Genomic DNA, 23,079 nt, shown 5'->3' with positions numbered 1-23,079 from the left:
TGGAATTTCCTAATCCGAGCAAGCCTGGGGGTGCTGCAGGAGGCCAAGGCATGTTTCATCCCTTATCTGCAACTGCATAAGGCAGACACCCCCAGAGCAGCCATTTTAGAGGCCCCCCTGGGAATGCATTCTTTTCCCAGGGCTGTTATTGATATTCCTTACTGGGGAAAGAATTCAGCAATATTTCTCTTACCTGTTTTCAGTAATAAGAGAAATATGTTTCTGTCCTGCCTGGCTCCCAGGCAGTCAGACCTAATGGTTATCTCTCTTGTTCCCTGAACATCACTGTTATCTTGTTCTTTTTTCAAGGTGCCCAGATTTCATATTGTTCAAACACACATGCTTTATGAACAATTTGTGCAGTTAACGCAATCATCACGGGGTCCTGAGGTGACATATATCCTCAGCTTACTAAGATGACGGGATTAGGAGATTAAAGACAGGCATAAGAAACTATAAGGGTATTGATTGGGGAAGTGATAAATGTCCATGAAATCTTCACAATTTATGTTCTTCTGACATGGCTTCAGCAGGTCCCTCTGTTCGGGGTCCCTGACTTCCCACAACAGTCTAGTCCCACTTTCATAGAGCAGCCATGCTGTGCTGGGGTACCTTTTTGCCCCTCATCAGATTGGGCTCTCCAAAGCCTGAAGGCTGAAACAGCTAAATTGCTGAAGCAGCAAAGAAGGTGGCCAACCTCTCTCATAACTCTGTCCCAGGAAGTTTTCAAGTTCTCTGTTGGCCAGAGAACATCAGTGGGAGTGGCTGGAGGCCCTGGTTGGGAAGACCCACCCAGAGATGAGGAGCTTATTATGGTCTCATCTAAAGAAGCAGTCTGATCGCATCATAGTAGAGCCACTGTGCTGTGCTGAGGGATCTCTTCTGCCCCTGGGTGGTTTGGACTCTCCTAAGCCCACAGGCTGGAATGGCTGAGTTGTCCAAACAGCAAATATGGTGGCCTAATCCTCCCACTGGGCACTGCATCCAGGGAGAAATCAAAATTCTGTCTGCTGGAGAATATGGAAGGGGCTAGCTGGAGTCCCCAGTAGGAGGCCCCACCCTGAGAGGAAAAACATGTCAGGGTCCCACTTAAAGAAGCAGTCTGTCCACATTTTGGTAGAGCCACTGTGCTGTGCTGGGGGTTCCTTTTATCTGCCATCAGCTTTGTTTGGACTCTCCTAAACCTACAGACTGGAATGGCTAAGTCACCCAAACAACAGATATGGACCCTGCCTCTGCCTTCAGGAGCTCTGTCCCATCCCAGGTAGGTGCAATGCTATTACTGGGGGTTGGCTGGAATTCCAAGCCAGTGGGTCTTATCCTGTGAGGTGCCATAGAAGTGGGGCCCACAGACTGATGCTGCTCAGCCACATGGATTCAGCTTCCCTTCTAGGGGTGTTTATGGAGGTCCAACCTCCTGCCTTGTCTGAGTTGCAGTCACCTTTACTGGAGATCGTGGAGCCAGAGTGTGTAAAACTCCTGAGATTCTCTTTGTGTCTGAGCAGTTGCTCTGCCAAAACCACACAGCTCTGTGTGTCAGAACAAAGGCCCTGGTGGAATGGGTTCATGAGAAGATCTCTTGAGCTGAGGGTTGCAAAGATCCATGGAAGAAGTGTGGTTTCCCAGGGTCACATATTCAGTCACCACTTCCCTGGGCAAGGTAGGTTCCCTTGGCTCTGTGTCACTCCAGGGTGGGTGGTTGCCATGCCCTGCTTTTCTTCATTTTCTGTGGGTTGAGCTGTTTCCTTCATTAGTCCCAGTGCAAATACCTAGGTGTTTCAGTTGAAGATGTTGTATTTACTATCCCCCTTTTTTCCTTTCCATGACAGCCACACATGGTAGCTGCTTCTAGTCAGCCATCCTGGCACCCCTCTCTGCTACAATATTTCCGTAGATGGTTTTTACCCTGTAGGTTGTCTCATGACCCAAGATGTCTACAGGAACACCAGCCTGTACCAGCAACCATGTGCATTTCGAAGAGCAGGAAGGAGGAAAGATGCAAGGCTGAAGTGGCTCACACAGCTGTGTCAGCTCCATCTGAGGAGTCTCCCTGAAGTCCCATCAATACTTCTGGTTATACCCAATTGTCTTGAACATCTTCTAGTCATTGTTAGCTTCAATAGGGGTCAGAAACTATAACTTTTGTGCTTGGTAAGTTGCTGTTTGAATAAAACTGAATCTCTGTTTTTAAGAATGAAAGCAAAGTAAAAATTGTGGCAATGATGAGTTCTCTTTTTCTACACTAAATTCAAAGATAAACAGGAGAGGGTGGAGTTTTTTCTTAGGTGAAGTGGGCACTTATTTTCCAAACAAGGCCTCTTTTGGTGTTTATTTATTTTCAGATCAGATGAGAAAAAGTCTTGGTTCTGACAAGCACTCCCTTTATGACCAAAGGTTAGGCAGGCTTAACTGAACTCTCTCTTTGACTAAGCCAACCTTGACTTGTTGCCCGGCTCCTGGTTTGAGAAGCTCATTTTCAGAAATCCTGCTAATATTGCTTAGTAAAAATCAACATATCCTTTACATCTATTAAAATCCTAATTCCCCTTCCTTGATATCTAAGTCCTTAACCTGCCTGTAGACAGAATTCTGTTTTTAAAAAGCCCTCTTCCTTTGATATGTTATCAATTTTTTTCAGTAATATTTTTATACGTTAAGTTTTAGGGTACACATGCACAAAGTGCAGGTTTGTTACATATGGATACATGTGACATGTTGGTGTGCTGCACCCATTAACTAGTCATTTAACATTAGGTGTATCTCCTAATGCTATCCCTTCCCCCTCCCCCCAATCCACAACAGGCCCTGCTGTGTGATGTTCCCCTTCCTGTGTCCAAGTGTTCTCATTGTTCAATTCCCATCTATGAGTGAGAATATGCAGTGCTTGGTTTTTTGTCCTTGCGATAGTTTGCTGAGAATGATGGCTTCCAGCTTCATCTATGTCACTACAAAGGACATGAACTCATCATTTTTTATGGCTGCATAGTATTCCATGGTGTATATATGCCATGTTTTCTTAATCCAGTCTATCATTGTTGGACATTTGGGTTGGTTCCAAGTCTTTGCTATTGTGAATAGTGCCACAATAAACATACGTGTGCATGTGTCTTTATAGCAGCATGATTTATAATCCTTTGGGTATATACCCAGTAATGGGATGGCTGGGTCAAATGGCATTTCTAGTTCTAGATCCCTGAGGAATCGCCACACTGACACTTCCACAATGGTTGAACTACTTTACAGTCCCACCAACAGTGTAAAAGTGTTTCTATTTCTCCACATCCTCTCCAGCACCTGTTGTTTCCTGACTTTTTAATGATCGCCATTCTAACTGGTGTGAGATGGTATCTCATTGTGGTTTTGATTTGCATTTCTCTGATGGCCAGTGATGATGAGCTTTTTTTCATGTGTCTTTTGGCTGCATAAATGTCTTCTTTTGAGAAGTGTCTGTTCATATCCTTTGCCCACTTGTTGATGGGGTTGTTTGTATTTTTCTTGTAAATTTGTTTGAGTTCATTGTAGATTCTGGATATTAGCCCTTTGACAGATGAGTAGATTGCAAAAATTTTCTCCCATTCTGTAGGTTGCCTGTTCACTCTGATGGTAGTTTCTTTTGCTGTGCAGAAGCTCTTGAGTTTAATTAGATCCCATTTGTCAATTTTGGCTTTTGTTGCCATTGCTTTTGGTGTTTTAGACATGAAGTCCTTGCCCATGCCTATCTCCCGAATGGTATTGCCTAGGTTTTCTTCTAGGGTTTTTATGGTTTTAGGTCTAACATGGAAGTCTTTAATCCATCTTGATTTAATTTTTGTACAAGCTGTAAGGAAGGAATCTAGTTTCAGCTTTCTACATATGGCTAGCCAGTTTTCCCAGCACCATTTATTAAATAGGGAATCCTTTCCCCATTGCTTGTTTTTGTCAGGTTTGTCAAAGATCGGATAGTTGTAGGTATGTGGCATTATTTCTGAGGGCTCTGTTCTATTCCATTGGTCTATATATCTGTTTTGGTACCAGTACCATGCTGTTTTGGTTACTGTAGACTTGTAGTATAGTTTGAAGTCTGGTAGCATGATTCCTCCAGCTTTGTTCTTTTGGCTTAGGATTGACTTGGCAGTGCAGGCTCTTTTTTGGTTCTGTATGAACTTTAAAGTAGTTTTTTCCAATTCTGTGAAGAAAGTCATTGGTAGCTTCATGGGGATGGCATTGAATCTGTAAATTACGTTGGGCAGTATGGCCATTTTCACAATATTGATTCTGCCTACCCATGAGCATGGAATGTTCTTCCATTTCTTTGTATCCTCTTTTATTTCATTGAGCAGTGTTTTGTAGTTCTCCTTGAAGAGGTCCTTCACATCCCTTGTAAGTTGGATTCCTAGGTATTTTATTCTCTTTGAAGCAATTGTGAATGGGAGTTCACTCAATTTGGCTCTCTGTTTGTCTGTTATAGGTATATAAGAATGCTTGTGATTTTTGTACATTGATTTTGTATCCTGAGACTTTGCTGAAGTTGCTTATCAGCTTAAGGAGATTTTGGGCTGAGACCATGGGGTTTTCTAGATATACAATCATGTCATCTGCAAACAGGGACAATTTGACTTCCTCTTTTCCTAATTGAATGCCCTTTATTTCCTTCACCTGACTCATTTTCCTGGCCAGAACTATCAACACTATGTTGAATAGGAGTGGTGAGACAGGGCATCCCTGTCTTGTGCCAGTTTTCAAAGGGAATGCTTCCAGTTTTTGCCCATTCAGTATGATATTGGCTGTGGGTTTGTTATAGATACCTCTTATTATTTTGAGATACATCCCATCAATACCTAATTTATTGAGAGTTTTTAGCATGAAGGATTGTTGAATTTTGTCAAAGGCATTGTCTGCATCTATTGAGATAATCATGTGGTTTTTGTCATTGGTTCTGTTTATATGCTGGATTACGTTTATTGATTTGCATATGTTGAACCAGCCTTGCATCCCGGGAATGAAGCCCACTTGATCATGGTGGATAAGCTTCTTGATGTGCTGCTGGATTCAGTTTACCAGTATTTTATTGCGGATTTTTGCATCAATGTTCATCAGGGATATTGGTCTAAAGTTCTCTTTTTTGTTGTTACTCTGCCAGGCTTTGGTATCAGGATGATGCTGGCCTCATAAAATGAGTTAGGGAGGATTCCCTCTTTTTCTATTGATTGGAATAGTTTCAAAAGAATGGTACTAGCTCCTCCTTGTACCTCTGGTAGAATTCAGCTGTGAATCCATCTTGTCCTGGACTTTTTTTAGTTGGTAAGCTATTAATTTTTTCCTCATTTTCAGAGCCTGTTATTGGTCTATTCAGAGATTCAACTTCTTCCTTGTTTAATCTTGGGAGGGTGTATGTGTTGAGGAATTTATCCATTTCTTCTAGATTTTCTAGTTTATTTGTGTGGAGGTGTTTATAGTATTCTCTGATAGTAGTTTGTATTTCTGTGGGATCAGTGGTGATATCCCCTTTATCATTCTTTATCGCGTCTATTTGATTCTTCTCTCTTTTCTTCTATATTAGTCTTGCTAGCGGTCTATGAATTTTGTTGATCTTTTCAAAAAACCAGCTCCTGGATTCATTCATTTTTTGAAGGGTTTTTTGTGTCTCTATCTCCTTCAGTTCTGCTCTGATCTTAGTTATTTCTTGCCTTCTGCTAGCTTTTGAATGTGTTTGCTCTTGCTTCTTTAGCTATTTTCATTGTGATGTTAGGGTGCCCATTTTAGATATTTCCTGCTTTCTCTTGTGGGCATTTAGTGCTATAAATTTCCCTCTACACACTGCTTGGAATGTGTCCCAGAGATTCTGGTATGTTGTGTCTTGGTTCTCGTTGGTTTCAAAGAACATCTTTATTTCTGCCTTCATTTCGTTATGTACCCAGTAGTCATTCAGGAGCATGTTGTTCAGTTTCCATGTAGTTGAGTGGTTTTGAGTGAGTTTCTTAATCCTGAGTTCTGGTCTGATTGCACTGTGGTCTGAGAGACAGTTTGTTATAATTTCTGTTCTTTTACATTTGCTGAGGAGTGCTTTACTTCCAACTATGTGATCAATTTTGGAATAGGTGTGGTGTGGTGCTGAAAAGAATGTATATTCTGTTGATTTGGGGTGGAGAGTTCTGTAGATGTCTGTTAGGTCTGCTTGGTGCACAGCTGAGTTCAATTCCTGGATATCCTTGTTAACTTTCTGTCTCGTTGATCTGTCTAATGTTGACAGTGGGGTGTTAAAGTCTCTCATTATTATTGCGTGGGAGTCTAAGTCTCCTTGTAGGTCTCTAGGGACATGCTTTATGAATCTGGGTGCTCCTGTATTGGGTGCATATTTATTTAGGATAGTTAGCTCTTCTTGTTGAATCGTTCCCTTTACCAGTAGGTAATGGCTTTCTTTGTCTCTTTTGATCTTTGTTGGTTTAAAGTCTGTTTTATCAGAGACTAGGGTTGCAACCCCTGCCTTTTTTTGTTTTCCATTTGCTTGGTGGATCTTCCTCCATCCCTTTATTTTGAGCCTATATGTGTCTCTGCACGTGAGATGGGTTTCCTGAATACAGCACACTGATGGGTCTTGACTCTTTATCCAATTTGCCAGTCTGTGTCTTTTAATTGGAGCATTCAGCCCATTTACATTTAAGGTTCATACTTTTGTGTGTGAATTTGATCCTGTCATTATGATGTTAGCTGGTTATTTTGCTCATTAGTTGATGCAGTTTCTCCCTAGCCTCGATGGTCTTTACAGTTTGGCATGTTTTTGCAGTGGCTGGTACTGGTTGTTCCTTTCCATGTTTAGTGCTTCCTTCAGGAGCTCTTTTAGGGCAGGCCTGGTGGTGACAAAATCTCTTAGCATTTGCTTGTCTGTAAAGGATTTTATTTCTCCTTCACTTTTGAGGCTTAGTTTGGCTGGATATGAAATTCTGGGTTGAAAATTCTTTTCTTTAAGAATGTTGAATATTGGCCCCCACTCTCTTCTGGCTTGTAGAGTTTCTGCCGAGAGATCCGCTGTTAGTCAGATGGGCTTCCCTTTGTGGGTAACCCGATCTTTCTCTCTGGCTGCCCTTAACATTTTTTCCTTCATTTCAACTTGGTGAATCTGACAATTATGTGTCTTGGAGTTGCTCTTCTTGAGGAGTATCTTTGTGGCATTCTCTGTATTTCCTGAATCTGAATGTTGGCCTGCCTTGCTAGATTGGGGAATTTCTCCTGGATAATATCCTGCAGACTGTTTTTCCAACTTGGTTCCATTCTCCCCATCACTTTCAGGTACAGCAATCAGGCTTTGTTTGTTTCTTTGTATTCTTTTTTCTCCAAACTTCTTTTCTCACTTCTTTTCATTCTTTTGATCTTCCATCACTGATACCCTTTCTTCCAGTTGATTGAATCAGCTACTGAGGCTGGTGCATCCATCTCCTAGTTCTCATGCCATGGTTTTCAGCTCCATCATGTCCTTTAAGGACTTCTCTGCATTGGTTATTCTAGTTAGCCATCCATCTAACCCTTTTGCAAGGTTTTTAACTTCTTTGCCCTGGGTTCGAACTTCCTCCTTCAGCTTAGTGTAGCTTGATCATCTGAAGCCTTCTTCTCTAAACTCATCAAAGTCATTCTCCATCCAGCTTTGTTCCATTGCTGGTGAGGAGCTGCATTCCTTTGCAGGAGGAGAGGCACTCTGATTTTTAAAATTTTCCTTTTTTCTGCTCTGTTTTTTCCCCATCTTTGTGGTTTTATCTACCTTTGGTCTTTGATGATGGCGACATACAGATGGGGTTTTTGTGTGGATGTCCTTTCTGTTTGTTAGTTTTCCTTCTAGCAGTCAGGACCCTCAGCTGCAGGCCTGTTGGAGTTTGCTGGAGGTCCACTCCAAACCCTGTTTGCCTGGGTATCAGCAGCGGAGGCTGCAGAACAGCGGATATTGGTGAACAGCAGGTGTTGCTGCCTGATCGCTCCTCTGGAAGTTTTGTCTCAGAGGAGCACCTGGCTGTGTGAGGTGTCAGTCTGCCCCTACTGGGGGGTGCCTCCCAGTTAGGCTACTCAGGGGTTAGGGACCCACCTGAGGAGGCAGTCTGTCAATTCTCAGATCTCAGGCTGCATGCTGGGAGAACCACTACTCGCTTCAAAGCTGTCAGACAGGGACATTTAGGTCTGCAGAGGTTTCTGCTGCCTTTTGTTTGGCTATGCCCTGCCCCCAGAGGTGGAGTCTACAGAGGAAGGCAGGCCTCCTTGAGCTGTGGTGGGCTCCACCCAGTTTGAGCTTCCTGGCTGCTTTGTTTACCTACTCAAGCCTCAGCAATGGTGGACACCCCTCCCCTAGCCTCGCTGCTGCCTTGAAGTTTGATCTCAGACTGATGTGCTAGCAATGAGCGAGGCTCCATGGGCGTAGGACCCTCCAAGCCAGGCACAGGATATAATCTCCTGGTATGCCATTTGCTAAGACCACTGGAAAAGCGCAGTATTAGGGTGGGAGTGACCTGATTTTCCAGGTGCCATCTGTCACCCCTTTCCTTGGCTAGGAAAGGGAATTCCCTGACCCCTTGTGCTTCCCGGGTGAGGCGATGCCTCACCCTTCTTTGGCTCATGTTCAGTGCGCTGCACACACTGTCCTGCACCCGCTGTCCGACAATCCCCAGTGAGATGAACCCGGTACCTCAGTTGGAAATGCAGAAATCACCTGTCTTCTGTGTCGCTCACGCTGGGAGCTGTAGACTGGAGCTGTTCCTATTTGGCCATCTTGGCTCCACCCCTTCAGTAAATTTTTATCCACTGACTTATTCTGCTTATTGACTATAAATCTTGAGTCTTCCATGTTTAGCATTATGATCAATTTCTGAACCCTATTACAATGGCCATAACATCTACTGCAATAGTATTAAAGTCTTTCTTCCCAATTTTTAATAAATGTCACAATTTTTTAATTTGGCATTTGCCCAACAGGATGTTTGAGTATAAAAACAGTTTTTAGGCTGGGCACGGTGGCTCACACCTGTAATCCCAGCACTTTGGGAGGCCAAGGCAGGCAGATCACCTGAGGTCAGGAGTTTGAGATCAGCCTGAACAACATAGAGGAACCCCGTCTCTACTAAAATTACAAAAAATTAATCAGGCATGGTGGTGCATGCCTGTAATCCCAGCTACTTGGGAGGCTGAGGCAGGAGAATCACTTGAACCTGGGAGGTGGAAGTTGTGGTGAGCTGAGATCAGCCATTGCACTCCATCCTGGGCAACAAGAGTGAAACTCCATCTCAAAAAAAATGAAATAAAATAAAACAGTTTTTACTTACCCCCAAAAAAGTGAACCACTAGTGTAGTTGTATCTGCCTTACCCTTGTAAGAGTATCTAAAAAAGTAGGTTCTTATTCAAATGGGGTGAGGGTGGAAGATTACAGAGCCAACATGTTTGAGCATCCATCATAGCCAACATGTTTCTAAAATGCTGAGTCATAATTGAAACCATACAAATCAAAGAGGTAGAATGCTTGCACTCCAACATTTTTAACCCTGAGGATACTTCAGTGTCCATGATCCATAGAACTGTGAAAATAATGCACAAAAAAGAAAACTGATAATAATTAAAATTAAACATGATACAATGTATTACTGCCTAAAAATTGATATAAGAGAAAAATATTCTCAAAAACATTTGCGTATCCACAATTTGACCCAGAAAAGTTGGCTGGGTGGAAATAATCATCGATATAGAATCTGTAATTATGATGTGAAAAAGTCAACTAATTTTTATTTAAATGTATTGATCCTGATAAAAATAATTCAATTGAATTAAAAATTAGAACCTATTAACTTGAATTACTTACATTTTATAAAATATAAATAATGGAGTTTAAATGTCACGTATGTTTGCTCTGGAAAACACATTCTCAAATAAATAACATCTGATTTTATTTGATTATTTGACAGTTTGATTTTATCTGTTTATTAAATCTGTAATAAAATTATTTTGTGTGGTTCAAGTTCTCTAATATAACATAGTATGGTCAAAATGGAAGGGTAAAAATTGCAAGACCAACTTAACATTTGTCATCTTAAATGTACTATAAGAATGCCTTTTAAATTAATTCAGTGATTAGGTTTTTAAGTGCATGGTTTAGGTTATACTGAAGTGTCAGATACCACCCCACACTAATTTGCAGTAGATTAACAGCATATTTTAACACACATAACAGTGCTGTTGGGAGACCAAGTTGAAAAGGCACCTCCTCTCCACGTGTTCCTTGGGAACTCAGGAACTCCTCCTTCATAGAATTTAATATCCCATTTGTCTCAGTGTAGCCAGTGCCAAGAGTCATTTGCAGAGAGGTTTCAAGTGCTTGAGAGAGACTGGCCTGTAAACTAAAAAGATATCTCTGTCTGTACACAGGTGGAACTGTAAAACATTCACTCTGGGCCAGGCGCAGTGGCTCATGCCTGTAATCCCAGCACTTTGGGAGGCCAAGGTGGGCAGATCATGAGGTCAGGAGTTCAAGACCAGCCTGGTTGGGCCAGGCACGGTGGTTCACGCCTGTAATCCCAGCACTTTGGGAGGCCGAGGTGGGTGGATCACGAGGTCGGGAGATCGGTACCACCCTGGTTAACATGATGAAACCTCATCTCTACTAAAAATACAAAAAAATTAGCCGGGCGTGGTGGCGGGCTCCTGTAGTCCCAGCTACTCTGGAGGCTGAGGCAGGAGAATGGTGTGAACCCGGGAGGCGGAGCTTACAGTGAGCAGAGATTGTGCCACGGCACTCCAGCCTGGGTGACAGAGCAAGACTCCATCTCAAAAAAAAAAAAAAAAAGACCAGCCTGGTCAATTGTGATACCCCATCTCTACTAAAAATGCAAAAATTAGCCGGGCATGGTGGCTCATGCCTGTAGTCCCAGCAACTCAGGAGACTGAGGCAGAAGAATCGCTTGAACCTGGGAGGCGTAAGTTGCAAGGAGGCAGACGTTGCGGTGAACCGAGATTGAGCCACTGCACTCCAGCCTGGGTGACAGAGTGAGACTCCATGTCAAAAAAAAAATCACTATGTGTCCCCAGTTTATTGTCACAGAATTCTTCATATCTGTTTCTGCAAGGAAAGAAGACAAGATGAAAAGCTACATTACCTCTGTGAACAAAATGGAGATTCTGGCTTTAGTAACGTTGCAGGTGAAAGAGCTGATCAACATCACCAAAGGTAACATTATTTTACCTCCACTGTGTGGAATCATGAGAGTAGTATCTGTACCTGGTGGCAGGTGCACACCTGTAGTCAGTATTGCTGCTAGTCTTGGTGCAACTTGGCCGAAGTTATTTTCCTGATAGATAAATGTGTTCCAGCTCATTTATGCTTCCCTGGGTTCACTAGAAATATAAATAGATCAGGACCCAGGCCATATTTTGTAAACTTATTTAATACTAAATTAAAATTTGAACATGTTCTAAGAATTTTTTTCAATAACCTGTTTATTTTTTATGCCTATTGGAAGAATTGAAATGAACATTTATTTTCAAATTTGGACAAAATAAAACACCAAACACTTTTTTCATTAAAGTAGTAAAGAAAGTTTGTTTACATGTTTCAAACTTTGTCTTAAATTCACTTTTATCTTAAAATGGAAGCTTTCTTTGAAAATTACATATTCTGGTAATAGGCTTTCTGCCCACGGATGGAAAGTTATTAACTATTCCCCAGTAAGGAAGGATCTTCTAAAATGGGGCTAAAATACATGAAATAAGTGGTTTCCAACAGCTCCTGCAGCTTTGCCAAGTCCATGTCAAAAAATTACATGTATGGATTTATTTCCTGACCCTTAATTATATTCCATTAATGTGTATGTATTGATCTTGTATCCTACAACTTTGCAGAATCTGATTATTAGTGTTAAGAGTTTTATGATTATTACTTAGGATTTTAATTATATGTACAAAATTATAACATCTGTATATAAAAATAAGCTTTTTCTTTTCCAATCGAAGTGTTTCTTTTTTTGTATTGCCCAATTATTCTGGCCTGATTTCTGTCACAATGTTGATCAGAAGTGATGAATGCAGGTATCCTTGTCTCATTCCTGATCTTAGGGAGAAAGCATTTAGTCTTTCATCATTGCATATAATGGTAGTTTTGAGTTTTTTACATGTACCTTTTATTATGTTGAGGAAGTATTAGTCTATATCTAGTTTACTAAGTGCTCTTATCATAATAGACTTTTGGGTTATCTCAAATTTTTTCTCTATCAATTGAGATAATCATGTATTTTTCTAAAATTAATTCTATTGAGTTGGTATATTGCATTGATTGATTGCAATTTTTAAAGAGTTTCAGAAAAATTGGAGTTACAGCTTTTAATGTTTAAAACAATTTATCAGTGAAGCCATCTGGTTCTGGACTTTTCTTTGTTAGTGTGTTTTTTATTACTTATGCAGTCTTTTACTTGTTACAGTTTGCATTCAAGTTATTCAGAGGAATAGAAGCAACAGAATAAATATCTACTTCTATACTATATCTTGGTATGTTTGTTCAACTATGTATACATGTTAATATATGGGACAGAGTCCTTTAGAGTTGCCATGGTGGTGGCAGGGGTCCCTCATCAGCCATCTCTGGGCTGATTTTGAAAACCCTCTGCTCCTCCATTCACCTCATTTCAATGCTGGCCCTTGTTGGCAGCAGCAAGCTTCCGCCCCTCACCAAAGGAAACAGAGTGTTACCCCATTAACACCTTTTTGCCAGTCTTCTGTGTGGAGCTCTGCACAGTGGAGCTCTGCAGTGGAGCTTTGCAGTGGAGCTCTGCAAAGACAGTAAGTGGCAGACAGAACTGGAAGCCTCAGAGCTATTCCTGGCCATCACTGCTGCTCCTTATACCCCATGCAGCCTTCTGCTCCCCAGATCAAGCATAGACTTATAGACATAAGGTCTACACAGACCTTCAGCCTTGGAAGGCACCAGATAACAGCTCTAGGGCTCAGAACAATCATTGGAGTAGATGGGTACCACACCAGCACTTGCCTCCCTACTTTGCCAGCCATGACCTCATGTGTAAACATCATGAGCCACCAGGACTCTAACCTCCCAACAATCTGTTCCTGCTCAGAATGGGCCAGCCCCATATGACATTCCCCTACACACAAAATTTGACATTATATATGTATCCTTTTTTATTTTGCTTATTTTACATAGTATAATGTCTTCAAGGTTCATCCATGTTGCAGCATGTATCAGCATTGCTTTTTTTTTTTTTTTTTTTTTGAGATGGAGTCTCACTCAGGCTGTAATGCACAGCAATGCAATCATGACTCACAGCTGCCTCAAACTCTCCAGGCTCAGGTGATTCTTCAGGCTTAGATGATCCTCCCCCACGGCTAGGACTACAGGCACACACCATCAAGCCCAGCAAATTTTTGTACTTTCTGTAGAGATGAGATTTTGCTATGTTGCCCAGGCTGGTTTGAAACTCCTAGGCTTAAGAGATCCTCTCATCTTTGCCTCCCAAAGTTCTGGGATTACAAGCATGAGCCACTGTACTCATTAGCATTGTACTCATTTTAAGGCTAAATAATATTACATTGTGTGTATATACCATATTTTCTTTATCTGTTTATTTCTTAAAAGATGTCTGGGTTTGTTTTTACATTTTGTACTGTAAATGCTTCCATAAAAATTAATGTGAAAGTATCAGTGCATAAGCAAATAAAATTTTAAAACCTGAATATATCTCTGCATGCATTTCTTTGATTGAATAACAGGCCAGCCATGGTGGCTCATGCCTGTAATCCCAGAATTTTGGGAGGCTGGGGCAGGCAGATCACTTAAGCTCAGGAGTTTGAGACCAGCCTAGGCAACATGGCAAAACCCTGTCTCTACTAAAAATACAAAAATTCACTGGGTGTAGTGGTGCATGTCTGTAGTCCCAGCTATTTGGGAGACTGAGGCATGAGAAATTGCTTAAGCCCTGGAGACAGAGGTTGCAGCTTAAGTCCCTGCTTTTAAATATTTTGGATATATACCCGTAATGGAGTTGCTGGAACATATGGTAATTCTACATAGAACTTTCTGATAAACTGCCAAGCTATTTTTCATAGTCAATAAATCATTTTATATTCTCACCAGCAATGCACCAGGGTTCCACTTCCTCCACATCCTAGTCAATACTTGTTTTCATTTTTGTTGTTTTATTTTTTATATAGCCACTCTAGTGGTGTAAAGTGATATCTCTGTGGTTTTGCATCCTAAGGAGGCAAGCTACTTGATCATGATGGATTATCTTTTTGATGTGCTGCTGAATTCGGTTTGCAAGTATTTTGTTGAGAATTTTTGCATTGATGTTCATCAAGTGGCCTAAAGCTTTCTATTTTTGTTGTGTCTCTGCCAGGTTTTAGTGTCAAGATGATGCTGGCCTCATAGAATGAGTTGGGGAGGAGACTTTCCTCAATTTTTTGGGATAGTTTCTGTAGGAATTGTACCAGCCCTTTTTGTACATTCGGTAGAATGTAGCTGTAAATCTATAAGGTCTGGGATTGGTGAGCTATCCCAGATCTTATAGCTTTTTTTGATTGGTGAGCTACTTATTACTGATTTTTTTTTATTGGTGAGCTATTTATTACTGATTCAATTTCAAAGCTTGTTATTGGCCTGTTCAGGGAACCAATGTCTTCCTGGCTCAGTCTTGGGAGGGCTTGCGTGTCCAGGAATGTATCTATCTCTTCTAAATTTTCCAGTTTGTGTGTCTAAAGGTGTTCATGGTAGTAATACTGACCCCACAGAAATAAAACAACCATCAGAAACCACTAAAGTTTTAACACTTATTTTTATGTCTGGAATGCATTTTTATTTGGCTTTTGTACATGGAATGTGATAAAAATTCAACTTTTTTTTTTTGAGATGGAGTTTTGCATCACCCAGGCTGGAGTGCAATGGTGCAATCTTGGCTCACTGCAACCTCCACCTCTATGGTTCAAGCTATCTCCTCCCTCAACCTCTGAAGTAGCTGTGATTGCAGACGCCTGCCACCACGCACAGCTAATTTTTGTATTTTTAGTAGAGATAGGGTTTCACTATGTTGGCCAACCTCAGGTTTCAACTAACCTCAGGTGATCCACCTGCCTCAGGCTCCCAGAGTGCTGAGATTACAAGCATAAGCCACCTTGCCCAGCCAACTTTACTGTTTTAAATGCGGATTTGTTTTCCCAGTGTCACTTGTTGAATAAACTGCCCTTTCCTTTACATAATGGTTTAGGCACCCTTGTCAAAAGACAATTAATAATTTATGCCAGGGTTTTTTCTGGGTTATCTATTCTGGGTTTTTTTGGTCTTTATACTTGTTCTTCTGCCAGTATCAAACTGTTTTAATTATAATAGCTTTGTATGTTCTGAAATTTAAAATTGTGAGCCCCTTTGTTCTTCTTTTTAAGATTATTTTGTCCATTCAGGCTACCTTCAAATTCCATATGACTTTTAGAATGGGCTATTTCTGTTTATAGAGAAAAAATAGTTGGAAAAAATTAAAAATTGGGATTACATTACATCTGTACACTTCTTTGGGTGGTATTGTCATCTTAACATGATTAAGTCTTCCAGTCCATGAACACGGAATTCCTTGCCACTTATTTAAGTCTTTTTCAGTTTATTTCAGAAATATTCTGATCCTGTAGTTTTCATTGCACAGTTTTTTTACCTCCTTATTAAATTTATTGCTAAACATTATATTTTTAAGGTTGTTGCAAACAACTGTTTTCCTAATTTCCTTTCAAATTGCTCATTGTTGGTATATGGAAATGCAGTTGATGTTGTAAAAATAATTATTTTGTCTTTCAAATCTAGATTAGCAATTCATTCAGAATAAATATGCTGTATACATTGGTAGTCATTTAAATTTTTCCAATAAGCTAACCAATTTCAGTGTGTTCTTAATATGTAAAAATGTTAAATTGTGTTTTATTTTCACTAACTCTCACCTGTCATTCACTCACCCAGAATTACATTACTCCAAACATAGAACTTCCATTTCTGTAAAGTCCCTGGTAATTCTATTTCTCCCTGTATCTTTCAATCTTTAGCAATCCCACAACACAAAACAACCAAAGTTAGTCTTCATGTCAAAAATCTTCAACGGATCTTTTTCATCAGAGGATTGTTTAGTGCAACATTTAATGGAAAAAATGCATGCTGCTGAGATATAATTCTCCAAAAGTCTCTTAGAGTTGTTGTTTTGTTATTTATTACATGACATATCTGCCCTATTCCAGGTTATTTTTCAAAGATTTTTGTACACAAATAGCCTGGAAAGAAGGGTAGTCGTTTTTATCTTCAGGTAAATGACAGATAAATTACTCAACTAATGTAATAAAGACAATTTTTCTCTGTGAGGCAAAAGTTGGACAGGTTTGCATGTAACCTACTTTAAAAAGATTGGGGTTTCTTAATATTAAGATTGCTCAGCTGTGACACAAATCTTTCCCATGTGCAATGTCCACTTGAGCTTTTTGAAATCCCTCTAAAAAAATGTAGTATGGACGAATACAAATATGAAGCTTTGGCCTTCAGTTATACAGTAAATAGTGGGGATTTTTGTCATACTTCAGTGTCTCATGCCTTCTACCAGCATCCATAAAACTGGAAGGTTAAGATGGGGAGGAGCCAAGATGGCCGAATAGGAACAACTCCAATCTACAGCTCCAGTCTACAGCTCCCAGCATGAGCGATGCAGAAGACGGGCAATTTCTGCATTTCTGACTGAGGTACTGGGTTCATCTCACTGGGGAGTGTTGGAGAGTAGGTGCAGGACAGTGGGTGAAGTGCACCGAGAATGACCTGAAGCAGGGCGAGGCATCACTTCTCATGGGAAGTGCAAGGGGTCAGGGAATTCCCTTTCCTAGTCAAAGAAAGGGGTGACAGATGGCACCTGGAAAATCGGGTGACTCCCACCCTAATACTGCACTTTTCCAATGGTCTTAGCAAATGGCACACCAGGAGATTATATCCTGTGCCTGGCTCAGAGGGTCCTATGCCCACAGAACCTCGCTTATTGCTAGCACATCAGTCTGAGATCAAACTGCAAGGCAGCAGGGAGGCTGGGCGAGGGGTGACCACCATTGCCGAGGCTTGAGTAGGTGAACAAAGTGGCCAGTAAGCTTGAACTGGGTGGAGCCCACCACAGCTCAAGGAGGCCTGCCTTCCTCTGTAGACTCCACCTCTGGGGGCAGGGCATAGCCAAACAAAAGGCAGCAGAAACCTCTGCAGACCTAAATGTCTCTCTCTGACAGCTTTGAAGAGAGTAGTGGTTCTCCCAGCATGCAGCTTGAGATCTGAGAATGGGCAGACTGCCTCCTCAAGTGGGTCCCTGACCTCCGAGTAGCCTAACTGGGAGGCACCCCCCAGTAGGGGCAGACTGACACCTCACACAGCCAGGTACTCCTCTGAGACAAAACTTCCAGAGGAACAATCAGGCAGCAGCATGTGCAGTTCACCAATATCTGCTGTTCTGCAGCCATCACTGCTAATACCCAGGCAAACAGGGTTTGGAGTGGACCTCCAGCAAACTCCAACAGGCCTGCAGCTGAGGGTCCTGACTGTTAGAAGGAAAACTAACAAACAGAAAGGACATCCTCACCAAAACCCCATCTGTATGTCACCATCATATCCTGAAGAACTGAATCATATCCTGAAGAACTGAATCATATCCTGAAGGATCAAAACTGAAGGAATAATATATTAAAGCAATGCAGGTTGCATACTAAAATGAGCAGAGCAGTAGGTCATCTGCAGATCGCAAGACCCTGATCTGAGCATGGGAAAACTCAGAGAGGTCCTTTGACAGTGCCTGGCCAAATAAGTGAGGACTGTATCAAAATCCCTGCGGCAACACCATCCATGTTAACTGGGTTGTTTGGCCAGAGCAATCTTCAAAAGCAAATAGTTATTGAGGGTCAGGATGTAATGGCATACAGAAAAACGCATCCTTTAGATCTATTACTGAGAACCATTTAGTTCCCTCAGGTATAGGGATTAGGTACCACTGCATGGATTAGAACTACAGCTTCATTAATGAGGCAAGGTGCTGAACTAGCCTTCATTTCCTCTAGGTTTTTGCACTCCTAATATTGGGGTGTTGCAGGAGCTGTTACAGGGTTTGAGGTGGCCCCATATTTTCAGGTTATTAATAATGGCTTCTAGCCATTTCCTATCCTCTGGCTTTAGGGGCTATTGTCTCTGTTACGAAAAGAAGTGGGATCCTTAAGATGGATCCAGACTGGCCAAACAGTTATAGCTTGACCAATTCTTCCTTGCATTGCCCACACTTCTGGATTAATATTAGCTTCCACCAGGAGGAGACAAAGAGTTTGTCCTGGGGCTATAAAGACGCTGGCCCCCATGTGAGCTAAAATATCTCTATCTAATAAAGGAATAGGACTTTCAGCCATGATTAAAAAGCCATGTGTAAATAATAGGCCCCCCAAACTACAACTAATAAGTTGAGAAAAATATCAGGTTGGCACCTTTCCTGAGACACCCATCATGGTTATGCTACAAGGACAGGGGAGGCCTGGACTACAGAGGAGAAGAGAAAGGCTACCTCCAGTGTCTATGAGGTCCACCCTCCTTTCTTCACTTTCTATAATCACCTGGGGTTCTTATGCAGTAATGGCATTTTGAGCCACTGGAGCCAGGAATTTGAGCCCCAGGACCTGTCATTCCTGTTGGACTACTGTGAGACTGGTTCTGAATCCAGTGACCTCCATCTCTGGGGGCAGTCCAATCTCCAGTGATTCCCACCACAAGCTGCACAAGGTCAAGATGGCTTCTTCTTGCTGCCTGGGCACTCCTTCCTAAAGTGCCCTGAGTTGCCACACCAGTAGCAACTAGTAGATGCACCTTGGGGATCCTGGGCTTTGCAAGTCTGCAAAGCAGCTATATCCTTCTCTTGTGCTTTCTCTCTTTCTCTTGAGCCTCCTCCTTGTCCCTATTAGAAAAGACTGAGGTGGCCATCCTCAGGAGGTTTTCCAAGGTGCTATCTGGTCCTACAGCTTGTTTTTGCAGTTTTTTTCTAATATTGGGAACTGCTGGTGTAATAAACTTGCCCTTTAGGATGAGGATGAGCTGTCTCTCAACTGAATTAGGGGATAAGGAGGTATGTTTTATTAGTGCCTCTCTCAGCCTCGCCATAAAGCCTGAGGGATTCTCATCTGGCTTTTGGTCTATCACAGTTTAGAGTGATTCAGAAGTTTGGCCCTAGTTCTTTGTAGGCCCTCCAATACGCACATTACAAAATGTTTTCTTTTCCATTCATCTATGGAGTCATTGGAGTTCCAATCAGGGTTATAAAGAGGTACTGCCTTTCTTACTATTGGAAATGATGGTTCCCCTAACTCTTCACCTTTCCTATTTTCTCTTTTTCTTTTTGGACTACTACAGGAGACACATTGCTCATCTCCAAAATTCTCTGCTACCTGCAGAGCTGTCTATTTTTCAACTGTGGCTAGGGTTTTGGCTTAGGCGCAGCATAACATCCCTTCATGAGGTCATACACCTGAGTTAAAATTTGGAAAGCTTCAATATACCTACCAGGGTCATCAGAAAATTGGCCTAAGTCTCCCTTTATCTGCCTAAGTTCCTGGTCCTGCAATGTGAAAGCAGCTTGAATCCTTGTGGCATCACCTCAATTGGGCATTTTCTGTAAGGATAAAATTGAAGCTGGGGTAGTGGGGAGTTTTGGAAATGGTGGAGCTGGAGGAGCTGATGGCATGGTTGGAGGGGGCCCAAAATTAGGGGAACAAGAAGGGGCCAGACACTCTACAGCTGCCTCAGATGATTCCCCTGAAAGTTTATTCTCTAGTTTTGGGGAATCTCTTTTTTGGGCCTGCCTGATATGACTGCTAAAAGAGCTGAGTTGATTGTTCAATGTTTGCAAAGGTCTAGGTTGTCTTGCCGGGAAAAGAACACCTGTACATAGGGGATCTTGGACCATTTCCCCTCCCATCTACAGGAAAGATCTAATTGTTAGGTGGTATTAAAACCAAGGCTTCCCTCCATGGGCCAGGCTGGTTCAAGATGGTAAGAAGGCCAAACCCTTGCACAAAAGAAAATCAGCTGGTTTAAAAAAAAAAAAAAAAACAAAAAACAAAAAACTCTTGGGGTTAAAGGCATCCCAATGCTTCAGAATGCACTCCAGAGTAGTGAAGGTCGAGGATGATCTGTTACCCATCTAGAAAGATGAGAAAAAGTCTTTTTAGTCTCCTTTCTTTTCTTTGGAATGGCCCAGTGTGGAGGGGAAGACAGTGGGGTGTCCCCCAAACTGTTTGTCCTCCTTGGTCCCCTGAACCACAGCACTTGTTAAAGGTGTCACCCATGGATGCCGGTGTGACACTCAGCCATAGATCCAGAGGAACTAAGCAATGGGGTAAGTCATGCTTACCCATACAATTCTAGCCCTTTATTGGTGATTTGCCTTTGACTTCCTTGGTTTGTGTGATCTGTGCGGCTCCCCAATAGATAAATCTCAGGAAAGACTATGTACCAGTTGTATTTGGGCAAGGCTCCTTTAATGGGGGAAATGTACTGGATTGAACTCTATATTCTGCTATTATAGCCTGTACTACAGTATTTATTCTTAGGCAGTCACGCTGGTTAAACTTCTGGACATAAAATCCCCTTACTATTTAAGTACAATTTTTTTTTTTGGAGATGGAGTCTGCTCTGACGACCTGGCTGGAGTGCAGTGGTGCTATCTCAGCTCACTGCAAGCTCTGCCTCCCGGGTTCATGCCATTCTCCTGTCTCAGCCTCCTAAGTAGCTGGGACTACAGGCGCCTGCCCCCATGCCCGGCTAAATTTTTCTATTTGTTTTTTTAAGTAGACACGGGGTTTCACCATGTTAGCCAGGATGGTCTCGATCTCCTGACCTCGTGATCCAACCGCCTCGGCCTCCCAAAATGCTAGGATTACAGGCATGAGCCACTGCGCCTGGCCTTTAATCTCTCTTGAGTTATATTCTTTATATGGTGAGAGGTAGGGGTCCAGTTTTCTTCTGAATATGACTAACCAGTTTTCCCCTGTACCATTTATTGGATAGGGGATTATTTCCCTTGGTTTGACTTTGTCACACATATGTTGACTGTAGAAGTGTAGCTTTTTTTTCTGGGCTCTCTCTTCTGTTTCATTGGCCTATATGTATATTTTTGTACCAGAACCATGCTGTATTGGTTACTGCAGCTTGCAGTACAATTTGAAGTTAGGTAACGTGAGACCTCCAGGATTATTGTTTTTGTTTAAACTTGCTGTGGCTATTTGGGCTCTTTTATTATTCCATATGAATTTTAAAATAGTTTACTTCTAAATCTATAAAAAATGGCATTGAAGGCTGAGCACAGTGGCTCATGCATGTAATCCCAGTGTTTTTGGAGGCTGAGGTGGGCAGATCACTTAAGATCAGGAGTTCAAGACCAGGCCCTAGCCAACATGGTGAAACCCCATCTATACTAAAAATACAAAAAATTAGCCAGGTGTAATGGTGTGTGCCTGTACACCCAGCTACTCCAGAGGCTGAGACAGAATTGCTTGCACCTGGGAGGTGAGAGGTTGCAGTGAGCCAAGACAGAGTGTACTGTTATACAGCAAGCAGTGTCATGTTTGTTTGCTGCACTTATATATAAAAACATCCTGGCCGGGTGCAGTGGCTCACGCCTGTAATCCCACCACTTTGGGAGGCCAAGCGGGGCAGATCACAAGGTCGAGTTTGAGACCAGCCTGGCCAACATAGTGAAACCCCATCTCCACTAAAAATACAAAAAATTAGCTGGGCTTCGTGGTGGGTGCCTGTAATCCCAGCTACTTGGGAGGCTGAGGCAGGAGAATCACTTGAACCTGGGAGGCAGAGGTTACAGTGAGCCGAGATCATGCCACTGCACTCCAGCCTAGGCAACAGTGCAAGACTCTTGTCTCAAAAAAAAAAAAAAAAAAATCCTGACTTATGAAGCCTCCCTAGTACATACCTGAACAAATTGGCTCAATACATACTTATGTCAATTAAAAAATCTGAAAGCAGCTGGGCACAGTGGCTCATGTCTGTAATTCCAGCATTTGGGGAAGCTGAGGCAGGTGGATCAGGAGGTCAGGAGTTCAAAACCACCCTGGCCAACAAGGCAAAACCCCGTCTCTACTAAAAATACAAAAATTAGCAGGGTGTGGTGGTGGGCACCTGTAATCCCGGCTACTCAGGAGGCTGAGGTAGGAGAATTGTTTGAACCCAGGAGGTGGAGGTTACAATGAGCCGAGATCATGCCATTGCACTCCAGCCTGGGCAACAAGAACAAGCCTACATCTCAAAAAAAAAAAAAATCTGAAAGCAGCAATAACTAAATACAAGTAGGCTTACAGTCGGGTGCAGGGCTCACACCTGTAATCCCAGCACTTTGGGAGACCAAGGCAGGCGAAACACCTGAGGTCGGGAGTTCGAGGCAACCTGACCAACATGGAGAAACCCTGTATCTACTAATAATACAAAGTTAGACAGGCATGGTGGCACATGCCTGTAATCCCAGCTACTCGGGAGGCCGAGGCAGGAGAATCACTTGAACCCAGGAGGCAGAGGCTGCGGTGAGCCAAGATCATGCCATTACACTCCATCCTGGGCAACAAGAGCGAAATCTCAAAAGTAGGCTTATATAGGGTTTTCCAAGCAAAATAACAAAATGGAACGTTCTAACTAAAATACACTAATTGTGCAATTACATCTAAAAATTTTGTGTGCACTAAATTTTATTAAAATAATTCTTATAGTCCCTGATGAGCTCACATACTGAATACTTCAAAAACTATAAAACAAAATAATTATAAGAAACAAAAAAATTATGGGTCTAGCATGAGTACCAGGCAAGTAAAACAGAGAAATTGCCTGGGGAGGTTATGAACCATAAGCCATAAGATCTTATAGTCATGAATTCAATACAAAGCAGTGTATAGATTTGCCTTACACATATTTGAGGTTTTTAGTTTTCTAGTAAATTAGTCACCTTATTAAAATAATGTTTTCCTCATTTTTAGATAGAACTGGATTGTCTGTAATACAAAGAATAAATGCTAGAGGTGAAGACCTCATTTACCCTGATGTC

Source organism: Pongo pygmaeus, chromosome 6, assembly GCF_028885625.2.
Source record: "Pongo pygmaeus isolate AG05252 chromosome 6, NHGRI_mPonPyg2-v2.0_pri, whole genome shotgun sequence".
Taxonomy (NCBI): Eukaryota; Metazoa; Chordata; class Mammalia; order Primates; family Hominidae; genus Pongo; species Pongo pygmaeus.
This window is presented reverse-complemented; position numbering follows the sequence as displayed.